The sequence below is a fragment of the Microtus pennsylvanicus genome, chromosome 4 (genome assembly GCF_037038515.1).
Source record: "Microtus pennsylvanicus isolate mMicPen1 chromosome 4, mMicPen1.hap1, whole genome shotgun sequence".
In the NCBI taxonomy this organism is placed as follows: Eukaryota; Metazoa; Chordata; class Mammalia; order Rodentia; family Cricetidae; genus Microtus; species Microtus pennsylvanicus.
The window spans coordinates 93,154,993-93,169,269 of NC_134582.1; positions in this window are offsets into that span (position 1 = coordinate 93,154,993).

The following is a 14,277-nucleotide window of genomic DNA, read 5'->3' on the forward strand; positions in this document are numbered from 1 at the left end:
GGGGACCCTGTAGCAGAAGGGCCTTACTGCTTAGATCAAGGGTTCAGACATGATTGTTGGCCCTCAACGGTAATATTTAAGTCCCACTTTTTCGGCTGCTGAACATACAAGTTGTAAATCTTCTGAACAAATGTTGGCTAGGAAGAAAGAAACCAGTAGCTAAAGAATTAAAAATAGTTTTTCTGTTAATCTTTGATTAGGCTAGACTGAGCCCTGAGAATAACAAGAGAGTGCACTGTTGTGGAATACTATATGAAGATGCATTGCTGTGACTGGTTTACTAAAGAGCTGAATGGCCAATAGCTAGGCAGGAGGTATATGTGGGATGTCTGGGCAGTAGGAGATGAATCTAGATGCTTGAGAGATGCCAGGAGACACAGAAGAAGCAGGATGGGTGGTATGCAACAGAACATAGATGAATAGAAATGAGTTATAATAGCTAGTTAAAAGCAAGCCTAAGCTAAGACCAAGCTTTCATAACTAACAAGAAGTCTCCATGCCATTATTAGGGAACTGGCTGGTGGGACAGGAAAAGAATTGTTACATATGGTGTCCAACATGGGGGCACGTATTTCCATATAGGACCTGAGAAAGCTTTTTTTTTTAAAGTTTCAAACACACAAACAAGAGTCAAATGCAGCTTCCTAGTCCCACAGTCTCTTAAGCAGGCCATAGCATTCAGAGAGGTGACTCCCAGCCATTGCCTGCAGGCTTGAATCAGGCAGCACCATGTGTAGGGCCAGTCACATGGGGGGTTTAAGGCTTGGTTCACATGGTAAGAGAAGGCTGCAGGCACACAGAGAAATAGTCTAGATTGAAAAAACATTTTAATAGACACAGTAAAGAAATGGATATAGACAATCACAGAAAGGAATAAATAGTTTAAAATAATATAGTAAAGTCTTTAAAGAAAGAGCAAATTCACATACAATGAATACATCACACAAGGAGGAGAAATATACAGGGCATCTGGATCCTGTATGATGCTTTGTTGACTTTGAATTTTTTTCAGTGCTAATGAACAGAAATTGATAGCTGCTGAGAAACACTGAACTATGGAAACTACTAAATTAAACTTACCTATATATTTTAAGAAAGTCTTAACTTCAGAATGGAAGTCAGAAAACATGTTGCATTTGAGGCGAGGTTATTCCTTTGCTTCCACAGGAAATAAAAGGTTATGGTTCTTTTCAAAATGAATGAAGAACAGATTTGATTGGGGGAGACCTCCTAAAAACTCTTGGTTACAAATATGAAGAAAAGAAAAAAGAAAGGCTATGTATATGCTGATTTTTCTCTGAAACTGCATGAGACATGATGAATCTTGTTGACTACAAAGTCCTTATTACTTATTATTACTTGATATCCTTTCATATGGCATGGATAGAAGTTTGGGTAGACAGACCTAACAGACTTATAAAGTTAACAGACAACTTTCGTCTGTTCAAACATAGAACAAAAAATCATCTTTAGCTGACTTGTACACACCACACATTCCATATTTGTGTTAATACAGATATTTATGTTGCCTTTAAAAGTCTGTGTGTTTTCCAAAAAGAAAGGACCAGATAGCAATGAAAACAAGACAAGTAACCCAGGTGATCCAGCCCCTAAGAATGACGCTGCTGTAATTTCCTCAAAATTCTGTATCCAGAACAACTTCAAAGCTGCTAGCTGAGATGATCAAACCTCATGGACTATGCAGCCAATATTTCAGATAAGCTCTATACAGAGACTAATAAACAAAAAAAATAATATAGCTAGCTCTCCCAGCACTTGACCATTATCCCAATTTTCTTAGGGTCCTCTAAAGATGCTATTGCCCCCAGATACCAGGAAGCAGCCTAGAGAACAGGACACCCACATTCCTAGTAGGTGGAATGGATGGTTTTGGTCAATCAGTGAATTATGGTTGTTTATCATCATTTATGAGGGTTGGATACAAATAGTTATTGGCTGTGGCCAGTAAAAAAAGCTTAACAAAGCATATTAGATTCAGGGATCTCTTTCTGGAGGGAAAAACAGGAGATATAGTATAGAAATGGTGGAATAAAAGGGTAGATTGTTGAGTCTACTTTTGTTTATTTTTATTTCTTTTTTTTAATTTATTTATTTATTAAGGATTTCTGCCTCCTCCCCTCCACCGCCTCCCATTTCCCTCCCCCTCCCCCGATCAAGTCCCCCTCCCTCATCAGCTCGAAGAGCAATCAGGGTTCCCTGACCTGTGGGAAGTCCAAGGACCACCCACCTCCATCCAGGTCTAGTAAGGTGAACATCCAAACTGCCTAGGCTCCCACAAAGCCAGTACGTGCAGTAAGACCAAAAACCCATTGCCATTGTTCTTGAGTTCTCAGTAGTCCTCATTGTCCGCTATGTTCAGCGAGTCCGGCTTTATCCCAGGCTTTTTCAGACCCAGGCCAGCTGGCCTTGGTGAGTTCCCACTTTTGAACAACCACTAGTCTCAAATATTTTACTTTGGTATAGATTTATATTTTGATACAAAGTTACATTTATTTTTATTATGCAGTACTATATGTTTCTACTCTTGTTTAAGGTATTATACCTATGGAGCTTATTTTAAAATGTAAAGTTTTAGTTCTTGGAAGCTATTTAGGATAATAATAAAAAAGGATAGGTTAGTAGTTAGTCATCTATAACAATCAAACTTATAGTCATATTTGACACCAGGTGCTTTTTCAGTCTCCAGAACCATTTGTGGGCTTCTGTGCTGTATCATCCCATGGCAGGAGAACACGCACAAAAGAAAACAAGAGAGGGCAGCTCACTGCTGTAGCATGTAGTAGGACATTTTCCTGTCCCAAATAACCAACTCAGAGGCTGAATATGAATTATGAATGATAAACTGATAGCTCATGCTTGTTACTAGCTAAATCTTATATTAACCCATATTTCTATTTCTGCTTTGCCATGTGGCTCATGGCTTGTTTCCTCATTTTTCACATGTCCTGCTTGCTTTACGGCTATTGATGTCTCTCCTGACTCTGCCCTTCTGCCTCCCAGAGTCCTCTTGTCTCATTGTTCCACCTGTACTTCCTGCCTGGCTACTGACCCGTCAGCTTTTTATTAACCAGTGAGAGTAATACATATTCACAGTGTGCAGAAGGATTAGTCCACGGCAATAGCAAGGTCACTGTCATGCTTCATGATACAGTCCTGGGAGGGTGACATCAATCCATGCCCTCATGACCTAGTCACCTCTTATCAGGCCTAAGTTCCCAACACTATGGATGAGGTTTCCAACAGCAGGGTTTGGGGGTGCATGAATATTCCACTCTAGCTGACCGTGACTGCTGTGCTGCAAGTAGCAGAAGTTGTAGAGGATGCTGACATGTGTGTCCTTTCACAGAAAAGAATGGAGTGTAGAGAAACATGCTTGGCTTGCCCCAAACAAAAGGATCAGCTGCAGGAGGAGCAGGCAGGAAATACTCTTTATCATCCAAGACAACTTCAGTACATGGTGGTGTGTCTGAGCAGTCACCCTGGAGAGCAGCATTATAGCAGAGAAAGCTGCAGAAGGAGTGACCAACCATAGCACATATAGTTTACATTCTTGTCTCCAGAGCGCCAAGTTGTGAAAACCCCAATCAGAAGGGGACCTAAAATTCATAATTTTACGCAGGGGTTGCTGTTGGCCATGGCTCTCCGGGAAGCTAATGGCTCTTGTCGTAGCTGTAACGTTCCTGGAGTAGTAGTTGCCAAACCAAAAGAGAAAACAGCAAACATAATAACTTTTTACGAATATATTTCCTTTCAAATACCCAAGAAATTTGTCAACTTAGTCGGAGCTGTGCTCCATCAAGTATAAGCCATCGTCTGGGCTGTCAAACCCGTAACATTGGTGGGTGGCGAGATGACGTCACCGCTGCTCTGCAGCTTGTGGTAATTTCCACTCCCAGCTTAGCACAGAGGCTGAGATGACGGCTGGAAATGGGATTTAGGCTTTCGGATGAAAGTCACACTTTTCTTTTCCATTGCAATCACAACATTCCTCTCTTGAGTGGGATAACAATTGTGCTGTCACCGGCGTTATGTCATGCTATCTCCCTTGAAATGGCATCGTGTAAGCGTGAGAGCACAGCTGTGCAAATAAAACATATTTGCTGGCAGCCTGCTGAAATCCTGCAGGCACATACTAATTGGCTTGCCTTTTTTTTTTTTTTTTTTTTGATTTTTCGAGACAGGGTTTCTCTGTAGCTTTTGGTTCCTGTCCTGGAACTAGCTCTTGTAGACCAGGCTGGCCTCGAACTCACAGAGATCCGCCTGCCTCTGCCTCCCGAGTGCTGGGATTAAAGGCGTGCGCCACCACCGCCCGGCTTTGGCTTGCCTTTTTAAGAGTAACATCAAGGATGTAATATGAGAGTGGTTGCTGCTGCAAATGAGCCAGGAGAGAGGTCGGGAACTCTGAACCAGGCCTGGGCTCTTGTCATGATTCCTATGCCTGTCTAAGTATCCATTGTAAGTCTCCGCAGGAATACCCTGGACAGCCAGGGAAAGCCTCCATTGATATGCTAGTCTACCCTTGGTCCCTGAGATCTGGCTGAGCTTGGGGAAGGTGTATTGCCAGCTGATAACCAAGGGAGGGAGCACCACATGTTCAGAGTCTGAAGGAAACATTTATTGTAATTGTTGTTAGAATCTGAAAACCTTGAGTACCTTTTGCAATAGCCCGGAGCTCATCGAATAAATACAACAAAGACACAATTGATGAAGTGCTGTTATGTATCAGGGTGTGGGAGTATAAATAAGTGTCTCTTATAGGTTCATATATTTGAACACTTGGTCCCCAGCTGGTGGCCCTGTTTGTGGTTATGGACTGGGCATGACAGGGAACTTTGCTAGAGGAAGTACATCCCTGGGGGCTGGACTTTGAGAGTGTAGAGCCTCACCCCACTTGAGTTTTATTTCTGTTTCCCCGATGTGCTACAAAGTGTAAAATCAGTCAGCTTCCTGCTCCAGCCACCTGCTGCCACACCCTCCCCTGCCATTATGTCCCTGCCCTCTGGAGCTGGAAGCCAAAGCAAACTCTCGTCTGTATGCTGTTCATGGTCATCATTTTATCACAGCAACAGAAAAGCCACCGAAACATGGGGCAAACCAAAGTAGTACCCTGGTGTTAGAGATACGCTCCGATGATACCAGGGTGGATAGGAAGGGATTAGAGATGCCTGAAAGAGGGGCTGAAGAAACAGCACTTCCTTTAGCCTACAACAGAAATGCCTACTTGGTAGTCACTTCACCCACGACTTCTCTACAAACAGTGTGTCGAGAAGCCAGGGATGCTCACCTCCAGAGTCATGGGCAGTGATAACTGCAGGAGATCCTCCTCCACAGACATTTCTGCGGCCAGAGCTCTCTTAGCTTTTTTTCTTGTTCATCCTCCTCATTATTTTATCAAGCAAGTTCAGAAAGAGCTGGGGGTTTAGCTCAGTTGGTGGGGTGCTTGCCCACATGCAGGAAGCCCTGGGTTAAACCCCAGCAGTGTATAAATTGGGCATGAAGGTACCTATTTGTAATCCCAGAATTTAAGGATTTCAAGCTGAAGGTCATCCTCGTTGGGTAGTTTGTGACCAGCCTGGGATACATGAGATGGAAGAGGAGGAGGTGGTACACGACACTCCCTTCACAGAGCTGTGTATAAGTTGTGGTATCACCAATTGTAGTGGTGTCTTAGGGTTTCTTTCTTTATTTTTCTTTCATTCTGTTTTTGTTGTTGTTGTTTGTAGTAAGAACGGAGCAGGCTGCGTCCTGTTCTTTTGCTTTTTTCAAGACAAGATTTCTCTGTGTAACCGTCCTAGCTGTCCTAATACTAGCTCTTGTAGACCAGGCTGGCCTCAAACTCACAGAGATCTGCCTTCCTCTTTCTCCTGAGTGTTGGGATTAAAGGCATGCACCACCATTGCCCGGCTAGTTTGGGTTTCTATTGCTGTGAGGACACCATTACCAAAAGGCAGTTTGGGGAGGAAAGGGTTTATTGGTTTATACTCCCATTCCGCTGTTCATTATTGAAGGAAGTCAGGACAGGAACTCAAATGGCAGGATCCTGGAGGCAGGAGCTAATGCCGAAGCTGACGCAGAAGCAGAGGGGTACTGCTTACTGGCTTGCTTCCCAAGGCTTGCTTGGCCCACCTTCTTACAGAACCCAAGACAAGAAGCCCAGAAGCCCAGGGATAGCACCATCCTCCATGGGCTGAGCCCTCCCGCTTTGATCACTAATTGAGAAAATGCCTTACAGCTGGATCTCATGGATGCATTTCCTTAACTGAGCCTCCTTCCTCTGATGACTCTAGCTTGTGTCAAGTTGACACACAAAACCAGCCAGTACAGATAGTTTGAGAGAAAATGGCCCTCGAAGGGAGTGGCACTATTAGGAGGTATGATTTTGTTGGAATAGGTGTGGCCTTGTTGGAGGAAGGGTGCCGGCAGATTTTTCTTCGGGCCGCCAGCTCACACAAAAAAGAAAAACAACTGTGGAGACTTATTATTAACTGTGAAAGCCTGGCCTTTGCTTAGGCTTGTTTCTAGCCAGCTCTTATAACTTAAATTAACCCACTTTGATTAACTTATGTACTGCCACATGGCTTGTGGCTTTTACCTCTCCTCCTGCGTGTCTTGCTTCCTCTGTGGTCAGCTGGCAACACCCTTCCATCCCACCCTACCCCTGCCACTTCTTACCAGAGTTCTCTCTCTCCAGAAGTCCTGCCTATACCTTCTGCCTAGCTGTAGTAAGAGGTTGCTTGTTTATTTGTCAGCTGCCTGGCTCAGCCCCAAAATAACCACACAGAAACTGTAATCTGTGTATCATCATGAGGCTGTGGCTTACCGGATAAAGTTCCGGCATCTGTCTCCGGTGGTGCTACATGGCTTCTCCTTGACTCTGCCTTCTTCCTCCCAGCATTCATTTTAGTTTTCCCCACCTAGCTAAGTTCTGCCTTGCTATAAGTCCAAAGCAGTTTTTTTATTAATCAGTGGTAATCACAGCATACAGAGGGAAATCCCACATCACCTGGCTAGTTAGCTTTTTATTAAACCAGTCATGGTGACATATCTTTTCACAGAGTAATTGAATATCTCACAACAGAAGTGTCATTGTGGGTGTGGACCTTGAGATCACCTTTGTTCAAGCTATGATCAGTGTAGGAAACATTTCACTTTGTATTGCCTGTGGGTCAAAATGTAGACCTTTGAGCTCCTTCTCCAGCACCATGTCTGCCTGCATGCCACCATGCTTCCCACCACGATGATCATGGACTAAGCTCTGAAAGTCACCCAACTAAATGTTTTCCTTTATAAGAGTTTCCGTGATCATAGTGTCTCTTCACAGCAATAGAAAACCCTAATTAAGACACCAATCATTCATTCTGGGAATCCATTCTCCAAAATGGCAACATATTCTGGGGTCTGTATTACCAAGAGAAATAGTGGTGGTTTTCTTTGATAAGGTCTTCATAATAAAGTATCACAATCTACGGAACATATATATATATATATACATATATATATCACATATGTATGTATATATATCACATACACACACACACACACTCATAGCAGAGATGTGGAAACTGGAAACTCACCAGGATTGGTTCCTCCTGAAGCCTTTCCCCTTGGGTCACAAAAGTACCTTCCCTCTTGTCCTCTTGTGTGACCTCCCTGTGTGTCTATGTCTTATAGCCCCTTCATATAAGGACTATAAATGGCCTCACTTTAGCTTAATTGCCTCTTTCATGGCCCTGTTTAGGACTGTGGCTAGTGATAGACAGCCTGTTGAACAGCCCAGGACTCTGAGCCCAGACCCACTCAGTCTGCCCGGGCAGAATTAGAGTGGTGTGACTAGGAAGGACCACTCAAGACTCTTGGGGATGGTTCCATGTAGATCTGGCTTCAGAGCCCTAAGGTAAAATTTTATCACTAACCCTCTTTGCACTTAAAAACCACCTCTTAGTGTCTTACGTGAGGGACAAGCTCAGAACAGTAGAAACGTTTTTTCCTCCCCAGCAAAAGTGGATTTCTTCCTTCCCTTCTGCCAACAGAAGTTTCCAAAGTGTAAGGCATAAAAAAATATCCATGTGAGGGCCTCATTAGCATGCCTATTTTGCAGACAAAAACCCCTGCCAGCAAGCCTTTGGCAGAGCTAGCCTCTAAGTCAGAAATTCCATTTGTGAGCCTCAGTGACACAGATGTGAGTGACCACCTCTGCCGACATGCTGCGCTCTCTGCTGGGGTCCCCAGAAGCTTCCTGGCTGTAGCCAGTAACCAGCCTGCCTCTGGCTGCCATGCCAGTTTTCATGGTAAGGGGAAGCCAGTGGGTGTCAGGTTTTGGCTGGACAACAGGAATCATGCCACTGTGTTTATAAAAAGCACAGAGGCTTTTTAACCTAGTAGAAAAGTCTTCATTACATCATTGAGGTGCGTCCACCATTACATATACTTGGTGTATTTTATATTATGTCTGACTTTCGTGGATGAAGCTATGGAATCTTCTATGTTTAGTTAAACACCAAACAAGAAGGCCCAACTGAGTAAATACCAGACACTCAAGACCTAGAATGTTGACTCAAAGGTACACAATTTCACAGCTCTCCAGTTATTTGTAAATCTTAAGAACTAAGACTTTAAAGTAATTGCGCTAGTTGGAGACAATTGGTTCTTACAGTGTCCATCATGGCTAACAATGACTGTCAACCTTGCCAGGTTCTAAATTCACCTAGGATAACGCCTGTGAGGGATTATTTAGACTATGGTAATTGGAATGGAAGACCTTCTGTAACCAGGCAGCGCCTTTCCATTGGTGTGGTCAGAAGGCTGCTTGTTCGTTTCCTGACTGCCCAGACCCGAAATAATTACACAGAAACTATATTATTTAAAACACTGCCTGGCCAATAGCTTAAGTGTACTGCTAGCTAGCTCTTATATCTTAAATCCACCCATCTCCATTATTTTATATTTTACTATGAGGCTGGTGGTTTACTGGTAAAGTTCCTGGCGTCTGTCTCCTTCGGCGGCAGCTACATGGCGTCTGACTCTGCCTACTCTCTCTCTCCATCTATCTACTCGGAATTCCTGCTTTGCCCTGATCTGCACTGCAATAGGCCCGAAGCAGCTTCTTTATTATCCAATGGTATTCACAGCATACAGAGGGGAATCCCACATCACCTAGGATCCCAGAAGGACTAAAAGGGGGAAGGTGAACTGAGCAATGGTGACCATAGTTCCCTGATTCCTAAGTGTGGGTGCAATGTGACCAGCTGTCCCAATCTGGTGCTGCCAGGTCTTCCTTGCCCTGAGGGACTGCAGCCTGGAACCACCAGCCAAAGCAAACTCCTTCTTTCTTAAGTTGTCTTTGTCAGGGTATTTTATTATCACAGCAAAAGGGGAAGAAATGCAGCATATTTAGTGTTTTTGCAAATAGATTTTCTAAAAGATGATAAAAGAAAAATGTGGGGGTTTCAGCAACAGGAAAATGACAGAGACAGCACATTAACCAACTGAGAAATTCTTCAGAATGAGATCTTGTTTCCATGGAAATATAATTGTACTAATAACTGAAGGGAGAAGAGAATGTGCATTTATATAGGATTTGAAAGTTTAGCATTTATTTCCATTTTCCCTAATAGCTGGCTCTGTTAATAAACAATTTAGAATTTCATTACCAGACATTTTGGCTCAAAAACAAGAAAACTGAATATGTTCCCTTGGTGAAATAGGTACAGCAAACATATCTATCCAGCTGTCTGTCTGTCTGTCTGTGGGTTTGTCTGTCCATCATCCGTCTACCTATCTATTGATACAGATAGGACTTCATTGGGAATTAAGAGAAATGAACTGCTACTTTATTGAACATTTTTTGTTTTTTACAAAGGTTTGTTCTTCAGAGGTATATGCCAAGTTAGTCCAACCTGGAAGAGCACGTGACACAACATTTAGAAGTGCTTATTTCTAAAACAAAATATGACAGAATCGAGGCAGCCATTAGTGCAAAAAGAGACTACTAACTTTTGTTTGAAGTAATTTATTGATTGATTGGTTTTTTTGTTTGTTTTTTTTGGGACAGGGTATCTCTGTGTAGCCTTGACTGTCCTGGAACTTGTCTGTAGACCAGGCTGGTCTAAAACTCACAGAGATCCCCCTGCCTCTGCCTGCCAAGTGTTGGGATTAAAGGCGTGCACCTTCACTATCTGGTGTGAACTAATTTATTTTAAAGATTTATTTTTCTTGTTCTTTTACATTTATGTAAGTGTGTTTTGCCACATGTGTGTGGGTACTCAAGGAGCCCAGCACAGGGCATTGGACCCTCTGCAGCTGCAATTATAGGTGGCTGTGAGCTGCCTGATAATAGAATCTATAAACTGAACTCAGGTCCTCTGCAAGAGTAGCAGGTGCTCTTAACCTCTGAGCCATCTCTCTAGAGCTGAATTTCCTATTTTAATAATAATAATAAAGTCCGCAAGTATTTATCCCTACAGCTTGTACTGGCTTTTGGAACCCATTCTCTTTGGAAGGATTCCTTGCTCAGCCTAGATATAGTGGGGAGGGCCTTGGACCTGCCTCAAAGGAATGTGCTAGCCTTCATTGGCTCCCCATGGAAAGCTTTATCCTCACTGAGGAGTGGTTGGGGAGTAAGGAGGGGGGAAGGTGGAAGGAAGGAGAAGAGAGGAGGGAGTGGGAATTGGGATTAGAATATAAAATGAGAAAAGTAGTTTTTTTTTAAAAAAATAATTTAAAAAAAGAAAAAGAAAAGAAATGAGAGGACAGATCACAGAGTAAGAGAAACAAACAAACAAAAAAAAAACCCAGAATGATAAAACCCACAAGTATATTTTCTTTAATTGTATGGGCAATATTTAATTTGCAATCCACAGTGGATTAAAGTGGAATAATGGAGACTGAGAATTCTATTTATTTTCCAAATCAGAATGTGCTGTTTGGAAGAGCCATTTGCTTCAAAGCCACAACAAAGGAAAAACAAACCAAACAAACAGCAACAACAGGGCGCTGCCTCATCACTGTGCCAGAGACGATGGTGCCCTCAGTGAGCACACAGTCAGGAATGTAACTCAGATCAAACTGCTTCGTCCCCACCAAATCTAAACAGGTAACCTAAGAAATATAAAATTAGGGAAAACATCAATCTTCACAGAAAGATGCAGACATCATCAGATCAGCAGTGAAACAGCCTTCTGGGAAGGGAAGGGGTAAAACCGTGGGCTCCACGAAGTCTGGACCTAGAGGACTGAGCTCTGGAGAAAACTTTGATTCATGAAAGGAAGCTGGTGGCCTGAGCGAAGTTCCCCTCAAAATGTTTGTGCTGAAGCCAACAAGCTGGTCTAAGGTGGCAGGACCTTGGGGAGGTCATTGGCGTGGGTTTTCCATGAAATGTAGTGGCATCTTTATGAAAGAAGTTCTGGAAAGCTGTCCCGCCCCTACTGTCAGGGTTCCAGGGATAGGTGAGCTCTATGAACCGAAAAGTGGGTCATCCCCAGACACTGACACTTTGATTTGGGACTTTCAGCTTCCAGAACTATGAGCAATACATCTAATTGTTGATAAGCCACTTGGTGTGTGATATTTTGTCACAGCAACCAACATAGATAAGACACTCAGGAAGTGGTGTGAACAGTGGATGAACTGCTAGGATCCCCTGCTGTGGGGTCAGGGCAGTGGACTGAGATCCATGATTATAATTAGTGAAAAATGGTGGCTAACGTGATGAAAATTGCCTAGTAAAACTGGGCTGGAGACTTTGGAGCAGAAACCACTGCATCAAAGATGAAGCTGCCAGCAATGAAAACAGCATCCCTGGATAGTAAGGGTGATGGCTCATTTTGGCTATCACTTGACACACCTGAGAAGCGGGAACCTTAGTTGAGAATAAATGGCCTCTGTCACACTGGCCTATGGGCGTGTCTGCTGGAAAGTTTTTGATTGCTAACTGATGTAGAAAGGCATAACCAACTATGGGAGGTGCCATCACTAGGCAGGTATTCATGGGCTATAAGAAAGCAGGCGATGCACGCCTTTAATCCCAGCACTCAAAAGGCAGAGGCGGGCAGAGTTCAAGGACTGCTCGGTCTAGAGAGCAAGTTCCAGGACAGCAGGAGCTACTCAGAGAAACCCTATCTTGAAAAACAAAACAAAAAGTGGACTGAGCAAACCAGGGGAAGCAAGCCAGTAAGCAGCATTCTGCCTTGGTCTCTGCTTCAGTTCCTGCCTCCATGTTCCCTGCCACAGCTTCCATTGATAATAGATTGACTGTAACCAATGAGCAAATGGACCCTTTCCTCCCTCTAGTTTGATCTGTGATTTATCACAATAAGAGAGAAGCAGACTAAAGCTGTGACCTAACAAAACGGTAACCTGTACGTAGGCAACTAGGCTGATGTTATAAGGAGGCCTCTTGTTTGTTTCCCTGGCCACCTGCAGCTCAGACTAGAAATAACCATACGGAAACTGTATTAATTAATTCACTGCTTGACCAATTACTTAAGCATATTGCTAGCTAACTCTTACATCTATAATTAACCCATCTCCATTATTTTTTTTATTTATTCTTTTTGGTTTTTCGAGAAAGGGTTTCTCTGTGGCTTTGGAGCCTGTCCTGGAACTAGCTCTGTAGACCAGGCTGGTCTCGAACTCACAGAGATCTGCCTGCCTCTGCCTCCCGAGTGCTGGGATTAAAGGCGTGCGCCACCATCGCCTGGCCCCATCTCCATTATTTTATATTTTACCACAAAGCTCGTGGCCTACTGGCAAGGTTTCTCTGGCATCTCCATGACTTCTTTTCACTCCGCCTTCCTCCTCCCAGCATTCAGTTTAGTTTTCTCCACATATCTAAGTTCTGCCCTATCACAGGCTAAGGCAGTTTCTTTATTCACCAATGGTATTCACAGCATACAGAGGGGACTCCCACATCAGGCTGAGAAGCAGGCATGGCCACAAGGCTGGTGGTAGAGGAGCGTCACTCTAGCCACAGAAGAAATCACAGGGACAGAGTTCCCTCATCAACATAGCAGTGGCTCAGATGGTCTCTGCTGTACTCAGACTGATTGGTCAGCACCAATCAGTAAGGAAAAAAAAAACACCCAAAACTATGCTATCCACAAAAAAATGTTCTCTATCAAAAAATCTGAGGTAGGGTTCAGAGAAAGCATATATTTTTGGATTTTTTGGTAAATCAATAATTTTCAGACACCATTTTAAACCTCAATAGCATTCAAGGAGTATCTCCCCCATGAAATACAATGAACTGTGAGGTGACTGCAGAGGAGCAAACTGAAAAGTAGTCAGACTGTAAAAGGAAATCAATGGGGTATTGAAGAAATAGAACCAGGAAGATGACATCAAATTTTCAAGAAGCTTTAGACTTTAGTGGGAAAGAACAGAGTCAACCCTGCCAAGAATTATTTCAGTAATGGAGAAGACAGACTGGAAGTGGCACACACACACACACACACACAAGCTTTTATGCACACATATACCATAATGCAAAAAGAACCAAAGAATATGGGAGTTCCTATAGTCATGCAATGGCAAGCTAATGCACGTATAGCTGATATTTTTAATAGTTTTATTTGTTTATTCTATGTGCATGCAGGAGTGTGTGTGCCACAGTGTCAGAGGACAACTTGACACAGAAGACAACTCTCTCTCTCTCTCTCTCTCTCTCTCTCTCTCTCTCTCTCTCTCTCTCTCTGCTATATGGGTCTGAGAATCAATCTCAGGTTCTCAGGCTCACTGGCAATTTACTGAGCTATTTTTCAGACTATCTGATATATTTTTTAAAAGCATCAGAACTAATGGAACAGGTATTATTTTAAAACACATATTTAAATATGTATTTCTCTGCATGTGGGTATGCATGTGGTGGCCAGCAGACAACATCCTGAGGTTGGCTCTAAGTCAGGTAGTCAGGCTTGGCAGCATGTGATTTTACTCCCCGAGTCATCTTCTTACCCTGGAAAGCTATATTTAAAGAACTAAAATTTCCAGGAACCAGGGAGACGGCTCAGCAGTTAAGAGCACAAGCTGCTCTTCCAGAGAGCCCAGGTTCTGTTCCCACTGCACAATGGCACTTTATTAACCAACTGTAACTCCAGTTCCTAGGAATCTTACACCCTCTGCTGGCATCCACAGGCACTGTATGCACATGGTGCCCAGACTTACATGCAGACAAAACATCTCTCTGAGTTCAAAGCCAGTGTAAGTTCCAGGATAGTCAGGGCCTAATTGAGAAACCCTGTCTCGAAAAACCAAAATTTC